At 43.4% G+C, this 9,569-nt stretch overlaps 1 long non-coding RNA gene across 1 annotated transcript in view; it reads left to right on the top strand.

Annotated features, from left to right (window-relative positions):
- Positions 1–44: 44 nt before the first annotated feature.
- Positions 45–9,569, top strand: part of LOC134956698 (uncharacterized) — a 55,832-nt gene continuing 46,307 nt past the window's right edge. The window contains exon 1 of the long non-coding RNA XR_010186101.1: positions 45–94. This is a non-coding gene — a long non-coding RNA (uncharacterized LOC134956698). The remainder of the gene's footprint in view (positions 95–9,569) is intronic.

Raw genomic sequence — 9,569 nt, 5'->3', positions numbered from 1 at the left:
TTATCATGGCAATATGGGGAGGCGGGGCCATGCGTCATGACAACACAGCTCAGCGTCTGTAGGATAAGCAGCAGTCCTCATTGCCAGAGTGCGAGTCAGTTACCTCATCTGCTAATCATTATTACAGCCCGTGTTATACTTACACAGAGACACTGTATCCTCCCCAGTATACTCTGTAATCCTCAGTATACCCTGTATCCCCAATATCATCAGTACAGCCTATGTTATACTTACACAGAGCCACGGTACCCCCCAATATACTCGTGTACACACAAGGGGGGTAATTCCAAGCTGATTGCAGCAGGATTTTTGATAGCAATTGGGCAAAACCATGTGCACTGCAGGGGAGACAGATATACAGATGTAGCCACCTTTATCTTGACTGTTTCTCCGCCGAGACGGGCGTTTAGTCACGCTAATGCGATAGCTGAGTTTCATCACAGGCAGGCGCGTTGAGGCGATCTAGATACTCATCATGCATTACACATCTCCACCACTGTGTCGCTAATGCTCCACTAATCCAGTACTTTCGATCGTACAGTATAGCGGCGGATTGATCTACAGCTCTGGCAATACTGTAGGCGTAACGGGAGGCGGTGGAAAAAGTATGGAGTACTGTACAGTATGTGTATGGAGACGCAACTACAGTAATTGTGTAAAAGGAAGAATGTACAGTACAATGTATAAACACCGTGCTTTTAAAATATATGAGCGTCTGAGTTCGCTAATGCATAATGGGAATGGAGGGCTAGCCGGAGGCGGAGGAAAACACCGTGCTTTACAAATGCGAGCGTCCGAGTCCTCTAAGGCATAAACCAACAGCAATGGGGCGGGGGCCGGCCGCTGTTTGCAGTACTTTCACACATGAAATTGGAAATCTCTCATGAGGCGTCGTGGGCTAGGGGTGAAGGCTCCCACCTCCCTCGCTGGGGGTCCAGGGTTCGAGACCTGATGTGCTTTCTTTCTTTTTTTTTTTTTTTTTCCTGTAATAATGCACTGTATTCTTTTATTTACACTGTAAGACAGTCAATGGAAGGATGCACACAGATTTCACATAAATCAAAGTACATCTGCAGGAGCGATTCTTTACGCTAAATGCACCTAAACAGCGGGAATGAAATGAGTGTATTCTGACGCTACCAACTGAGCAAAACAGTACTGTAGATCTTCAGCGTTTGTGTATTGCACAGGACCTGAATTTCCTCCCTGTGCAGGCCCCCAGGGGGGAAGGGTGATGGGGGTAGGGGGGAGACGATGGAAAATACTGTGCCTTTGAAATGCAATTACATGAGCGTCCGAGTACACTACGGCATACTGTAAACCAACACCAATGGGAAGGAAGTGCCAACCTTATTTTTAATGTGTTCCCGTGACATTCACTTTAAAAAAAAAAAATTTCTCTCCAATACAGTACATCCAATGGAAGGATGCACACAGGTTTCACATACTGTACAGTAAATCAAAGTACATCTGCAGGAGCGATTCTTTACGCTAAATGCAACCTACAGTACAGTACTGTAAGTGAGCAAAACAGTACTACAGTGGGCGTTTGTGTATTGCACATGACCAGCATTTGCATTCCCTCCCTGTCTACTGCATGATCTGTGCAGGCTCCCATGGGGGAAGGGCAGCAGGCTAGCCGGAGGCGGAGGAAAACACCGTGCTTTACAAATGCGAGCGTCCGAGTCCTCTAAGGCATAAACCAACAGCAATGGGGCGGGGGCCGGCCGCTGTTTGCAGTACTTTCACACATGAAATTGGAAATCTCTCATGAGGCGTCGTGGGCTAGGGGTGAAGGCTCCCACCTCCCTCGCTGGGGGTCCAGGGTTCGAGACCTGATGTGCTTTCTTTTTTTTTTTTTTTTTTTTTTCTGTAATAATGCACTGTATTCTTTTATTTACACTGTAAGACAGTCAATGGAAGGATGCACACAGATTTCACATAAATCAAAGTACATCTGCAGGAGCGATTCTTTACGCTAAATGCACCTAAACAGCGGGAATGAAATGAGTGTATTCTGACGGACTGTGCATCTTCGGTATTTGTGTATTGCATAAGACCTGTGAAGGCTCCCAGGAGGGAAGGGCGTAGGGCAAGACAGTGGAAAATACTGTGGTCAAAGAAAGGGCATATTTAAAACTAAGGGAAACTGTCACAAAGTACAGTAACTACAGTACTGTACGTTGAATGCCTGGACCGCACGACGTCTGAGACGCACGACGTCTGAGGCGCACGACGTCTGAGACGCTCATTGAGCATAAGGACGGTTATGGCTGCTGCACGGGACCGTCCCTATGCTCTGGGTGAGCTGCGTCTCCTCGTTCGCTGGCGGGACAGAACTCTCGCCAGCAACGAGGAGAAAGTGATAGCGTATAGGAGGGCCAGCAGGGATATCCTCCGGACCTACAACCGGAGGAGAACGGTGAGGTCTCTCCAGAGGAGATGGAGCGACCTCGTGAGGAGGACCCCACGACGCCTGCAGGCCATAAGGGATTGTAAGTACAGTACATTACTGTAGATTACTGTACTTTAAGTTACTGTAGTTACAGGTACAGTACATTATAGCAGGGGCTGCTGTAGCAGCAGGTATCCGGTCTATATAGCACTGTACAGTATTTGTGGTAAACAAATGGTTAAACAAGGACCAAACATTAACCCGGGTCAAAAGGTCAATTTGTTTTTTGGCGTGGACCTAGATGGTGCGGCTTTTGAAATTGGTTGACACCAGTTACTGTAGGTTGACATGGTCGTTAAGTTGACATGGAAAAAGATCGACATGCGTTTTACAAAAACAATTGTTATTTTTTTAAACTTGTGTGTATATATACAGTAGTTCTTTACAATCCACGTGGTCTACGATTGTGCAGTGTACAGTATCATGCAGTGTACAGTATATGCAATGTATCACAGTGTATCGTGCTGCGTAATTGCAGCGTGTCATGCAGTGTACATTCAGTATATGGTATTGTGCAGTGAGTGTAATGCATAGTGAATCACATCGTGCAGCAGAGCCGGCCTTAGGCATAGGCAAACTACAGTAGGCAAATGCCTAGGGCATTTGCTATGCTTAGGGGCACCAGCAGCTTCTGCTGATTAAAATGATATGCGGCATGCCTATATTTTGCGTGACTGCGGCTGTATCTGTATCTGGCTAGGGCCAGCACTGTCGTGCAGTGTACTGTATACACATGTGGTAATTGCAGTTTTTTGTGTAGTGTACATTGTATCATATTTTGCAGGGAAATGTGCAGTTTGTCATATCACGCAGTGCATACACTATGCAGTCGTGCAGTGCATTGTGTGGTTTAATTGCAGTGTGTCGTGCAGTGTGCAGAAATTTGTGTTTCAGATAGTACAGTGTTCTAAGGGATGTTACTTTGGCAGAAATTATTCTAAGGGATGTTACAGTGGCCTAATGTGTTCTGACGTGCATTACTCTTGCATAATGTGTTATAAGGTTCATGACTGTGGCAGATCTCTACTTTGTGACGTAATGTGGATATACTACTGCACTACTGTGACGTACAGTACAGTAACGTGAATAAGGTGCTCTACTGTGTGACACAACATGAATCAAGGACAGTACTGTGACGTGAATACGGTGCTCTACTGTGTGACACAACGTGAATCAAGGACAGTACTGTGACGTGAATACGGTGCTCTACTGTGTGACACAACGTGAATCAAGGACAGTACTGTGACGTGAATAAACTGCACTACTGTGACATGACGTGAATAAGATGAATTCAGGTGAGTACTGCATCATCTGTCATGAAATCAATTTGTAATGTAATGAACAGTACTGAGATGGTTAAGGGTGGGAGGGCTGCATGCTGATGTGTGTCATAATGTTTATAAGGGCAATGCTTATGTGTGTTACAATGTCTATAAAGGTAGTGTTCTGTCTAATACCCTGGACCTACTGTACTGTAGCGATACTGTAAGTGTACTGTACTGTATGTCACATTTAGAAATGTGCCCCTTAAGTTTTGAAGACAGTACAGTACACTATGCCCTCCTGAGTGATTAGGTGCAGGGTACTAGAATGAACAATTCCATTTATTGTGATGTCATAAAGATGCTGTCAATGTTGAATTTCATTGGCTGTACAGTATGCTGCCATTATACTGTGTATATATATATTTTTACAGGGCTGGTAGCACGACGTCACAGGAGGCGGGACAGGCGCCGCCAAGCTGGTAAGTATTGTCAAATACAGTAGTGTACAGTACATAGTGATTTCTATAGTCCCAACCCCCTGTCCTGACCATCACAGATAACTCACTGCAATCCGTTAATGTTAAGAATGTCTGTTTACAAAACTAAATGTAAATATTAAACACAAAGTATAAATAACATTGTAGATAGCTGAATACCCGTGCTTCGCTACGGGATGAGGATGGTCAATTCCAGTGTTAGTTGTTTGTTAATTTACGTTTGTTGGCGATCTAGTATATAGTACTGTATACTTTAAGCATACTGTATCTTGCTTCTCTGATGCAGATTGTTTATTGGCCGGACCCCTTTTTGGTCCTGGATACTGTACAGTACATGTTTCAAATTGACAGCTTCACTTACAGTACTGTTATTTTTTTTCCCACAGTACCACCACCACCACCACCACCACCACCACCACCACCACCACCACCACCTGCTGCGCTGCCAGGTATTGTGTAACGAGAATTCTGGTGCTACTGTCATCGTTGTTACACTACTGTACATGTGTCCTGGATACTGTACAGTACATGTTTCCAATTGACAGCTTCACTTACAGTACTGTTATTTTTTTTCCCACAGTACCAACAACACCACCACCACCACCACCTGCTGCGCTGCCAGGTATTGTGTAACGAGAATTCTGGTGCTACTGTCATCGTTGTTACACTACTGTACATGTGTCCTGGATACTGTACAGTACAGGTTTCCAATTGACAGCTTCACTTACAGTACTGTTATTTTTTTTCCCACAGTACCAACAACACCACCACCACCACCACCACCACCACCTGCTGCGCTGCCAGGTATTGTGTAACGAGAATTCTGGTGTGACTGTCATCGTTGTTACACTACTGTACATGTGTCCTGGATACTGTACAGTACATGTTTCCAATTGACAGCTTCACTTACAGTACTGTTATTTTTTTTCCCACAGTACCAACAACACCACCACCACCACCACCACCACCTGCTGCGCTGCCAGGTATTGTGTAACGAGAATTCTGGTGCTACTGTCATCGTTGTTACACTACTGTACATGTGTCCTGGATACTGTACAGTACAGGTTTCCAATTGACAGCTTCACTTACAGTACTGTTATTTTTTTTTCCACAGTACCAACAACACCACCACCACCACCACCACCACCTGCTGCGCTGCCAGGTATTGTGTAACGAGAATTCTGGTGTGACTGTCATCGTTACACTACTGTACATGTGTCCTGGATACTGTACAGTACATGTTTCCAATTGACAGCTTCACTTACAGTACTGTTATTTTTTTTCCCACAGTACCAACAACACCACCACCACCACCACCACCACCACCACCTGCTGCGCTGCCAGGTATTGTGTAACGAGAATTCTGGTGTGACTGTCATCGTTACACTACTGTACATGTGTCCTGGATACTGTACAGTACATGTTTCCAATTGACAGCTTCACTTACAGTACTGTTATTTTTTTTCCCACAGTACCAACAACACCACCACCACCACCACCACCACCACCTGCTGCGCTGCCAGGTATTGTGTAACGAGAATTCTGGTGTGACTGTCATCGTTGTTACACTACTGTACATGTGTCCTGGATACTGTACAGTACATGTTTCCAATTGACAGCTTCACTTACAGTACTGTTATTTTTTTTCCCACAGTACCAACAACACCACCACCACCACCACCTGCTGCGCTGCCAGGTATTGTGTAACGAGAATTCTGGTGCTACTGTCATCGTTGTTACACTACTGTACATGTGTCCTGGATACTGTACAGTACAGGTTTCCAATTGACAGCTTCACTTACAGTACTGTTATTTTTTTTCCCACAGTACCAACAACACCACCACCACCACCACCTGCTGCGCTGCCAGGTATTGTGTAACGAGAATTCTGGTGTGACTGTCATCGTTACACTACTGTACATGTGTCCTGGATACTGTACAGTACATGTTTCCAATTGACAGCTTCACTTACAGTACTGTTATTTTTTTTCCCACAGTACCAACAACACCACCACCACCACCACCACCACCACCACCTGCTGCGCTGCCAGGTATTGTGTAACGAGAATTCTGGTGTGACTGTCATCGTTACACTACTGTACATGTGTCCTGGATACTGTACAGTACATGTTTCCAATTGACAGCTTCACTTACAGTACTGTTATTTTTTTTCCCACAGTACCAACAACACCACCACCACCACCACCACCACCACCTGCTGCGCTGCCAGGTATTGTGTAACGAGAATTCTGGTGTGACTGTCATCGTTGTTACACTACTGTACATGTGTCCTGGATACTGTACAGTACATGTTTCCAATTGACAGCTTCACTTACAGTACTGTTATTTTTTTTCCCACAGTACCAACAACACCACCACCACCACCACCACCACCTGCTGCGCTGCCAGGTATTGTGTAACGAGAATTCTGGTGCTACTGTCATCGTTGTTACACTACTGTACATGTGTCCTGGATACTGTACAGTACATGTTTCCAATTGACAGCTTCACTTACAGCACTGTTGTTTTTTCTCACAGTACCAGGGGATTGTGACGCTCCTTCAGCATTGCCCCCTGAACTGTGAAATGTATGCCATATTGTATCTCACTACATATCCGAGCGCTGCCACGTGCTGGGAGTTCACGGTCGGCGGCCATTTTGTCAGGTTGCTAAGCGATCCAGCTCGGTATACCGTAATGTGCATAGACCTCGCTTACCCCAATGTAATTGAGCTAGGGGATTGTGACGCTCCTTCAGCATTGCCCCCTGAACTGTGAAATGTATGCCATATTGTATCTCACTACATATCCGAGCGCTGCCACGTGCTGGGAGTTCACGGTCGGCGGCCATTTTGTCAGGTTGCTAAGCGATCCAGCTCGGTATACCGTAATGTGCATACAGTAGACCTCGCTTATCCCAGTGTAATTGAGCTAGGGGATTGTGACGCTCCTTCAGCATTGCCCCCTGAACTGTGAAATGTATGCCATACTGTATCTCACTACATATCCGAGCGCTGCCACGTGCTGGGAGTTCACGGTCGGCGGCCATGTTGTCAGGTTGCTAAGCGATCCAGCTCGGTATACCGTAATGTGCATAGACCGCGCTTATCCCAATGTAATTGAGCTAGGGGATTGTGACGCTCCTTCAGCATTGCCCCCTGGAGTGTGAAATGTATGCCATACTGTATCTCACTACATATCCGAGCGCTGCCACGTGCTGGGGGTTCACGGTCGGTGGCCATTTTTAGTGTGCATAGAACTCGCTTATCCACATAGGCCCCTGTGTTTTTAACTACTATATTGAGATGCACATTTCTAGGCCTACAGTATTTAATATACAGTAAGCAGCATTGTTGTTAGGCAATAATTGAAGAATTTACATACAGTACTGACATGTACTGTATGTAATGCTTGTACATCATGTCAGTCGACCCTTATGCTGTACACTACTGTAAGTCTCACAGGGCCCATGCACTTCCAAGGAGGGTTATTTACTGTACTGTATCTGTTTCATACAGGAAACTAATTGCAGTCCATAACACTGAAGTTGTATTTTCAGTACTGTACAGTATACAATACTTAAATTTGAACATCAGGTACTGGATAGTAAACATGTACTGTACAGTATTAACTTCTATCATAAAACTCTTATGCATTTTCAGATGTGTAAATTTTAGACTACAGTATTCACAAATGTTTTCTCTCCATACAGGAATTATAGTTGGACAACATGCCAGTAACTATCAACAAAACGATGAGCAAGATAATCGCCAACATGAAAAAAGAAAATAAAACCATCAAAGAGATCCATGCATGGCTCAAGGAAAGTGGCATTATAGTCACTTTAGAAACGGTGCGCTATCATGCATTCGAGAGAACAACGCCCAGATTTGTATTTCCTACAAAATGCACATGGTACGTACTGTACACTACTGTAATGTTTAAATGACTTGCTTTATACCATAAACAATTTTTTTGAAATAAAATAAAAACTTCATCAATTGTAACTGTGATTGTGCTGTTCATGAATTCATATTTTTCATACTGTATTGTACTGTAGGAGAGTGCAACAAATTGTGGAGGAACTAACTCGTGAGGATGATGAGCGTACTGCTCTGCAAATAAAACGAATTCTCCATTCCAAGTATGACCTGGACATATCGGCCACCAGCATCAGAAGGATGCGACGGAAAATGGGATGGACCTTTGGCGCAACAAGGTAAAATACTGAAAGCAGTATAAACCATACAGTAAATGCACTGTTAATAATCCCTTGATACGTGATATAATAATGCCATAAATCATTATACAGAGTGTGTACTTTATACTATATACAGTATGTGTGTGTGTATATACTGTATATATTCTATCCCAAAAGAGATACCTACTGTATAGGCACTCAGAGACAGCAATGAAGCATTGCCGGCTTATTGTGATGATTACATACTGTATACTGTGTGTGTGTGTTTGTGTGTATGTACAGTATGTATATATATATTACTCTGTATGTAACTTAATGTACTGTATGTACAGTTTAATGTATACAGTAGGTATATAATACAGTATACTGCACATACAGTCTACTGTATATACAGTAATCTGTAAATCTGTAATTTCATAACTGTATCTGATTTCATTATTTTTGGCTCTTCACAGGATATCTCCAATGATAAGAGATGTGAATAAAGAAAAGAGAGTGGAACAGGCACGGCGATGGATTGAGAGTGGTGAAACATTTGATGATGTCATTTTCACAGATGAATCGTCTGTTGCCCTTGAGCGGTTCTCCAGAATGTCATTCAGGAAACGTAACCATATCTCTTTAAAACCACGCCCAAAGCATCCATTGAAAGTCCATGTATGGGGAGGCATATCACGATTAGGAGCTGGTCCCCTATTATTTTTCGAAGGTACACTACTATACTTTATTCTGTGCCTGTGTTCTGTAAAAATACATGTTGTACTGTAGAGTACGTGTAACTGCACAATAAAAGGAGTTGCTTATTAATGAACAACATTTTTTGATTTCTGTAGGAATCATGGATAAGAAATTTTTCCAAGAAACAATAGTAGAGAAATGTATGGTGCCATTTGTGAATAAATATTACCCAACTCACCATAGGATATTCCAAGACAATGATCCTAAACACTCCGCCTCAGCCAAATTTATGGAAGAGAAAGGTATGAATTGGGAACGCACACCACCAGAGTGAGTATTCTTTCAACAGTGTACAAGTAAAATTTTGGATAGCACTCTAGTACTGTAAAAAAAAAATTTGTTTAATAAACAGTACAATATTGTATGTTTAATTTTCTCTATTTACTGTAATGTAATTAATTTTTTCTATACGC

Source organism: Pseudophryne corroboree, chromosome 9 (genome assembly GCF_028390025.1).
Source record: "Pseudophryne corroboree isolate aPseCor3 chromosome 9, aPseCor3.hap2, whole genome shotgun sequence".
Lineage (NCBI taxonomy): Eukaryota > Metazoa > Chordata > Amphibia > Anura > Myobatrachidae > Pseudophryne > Pseudophryne corroboree.
Note: the sequence above shows the minus strand (reverse complement) of the source record. Positions and strands in the feature narration are given on the sequence as shown.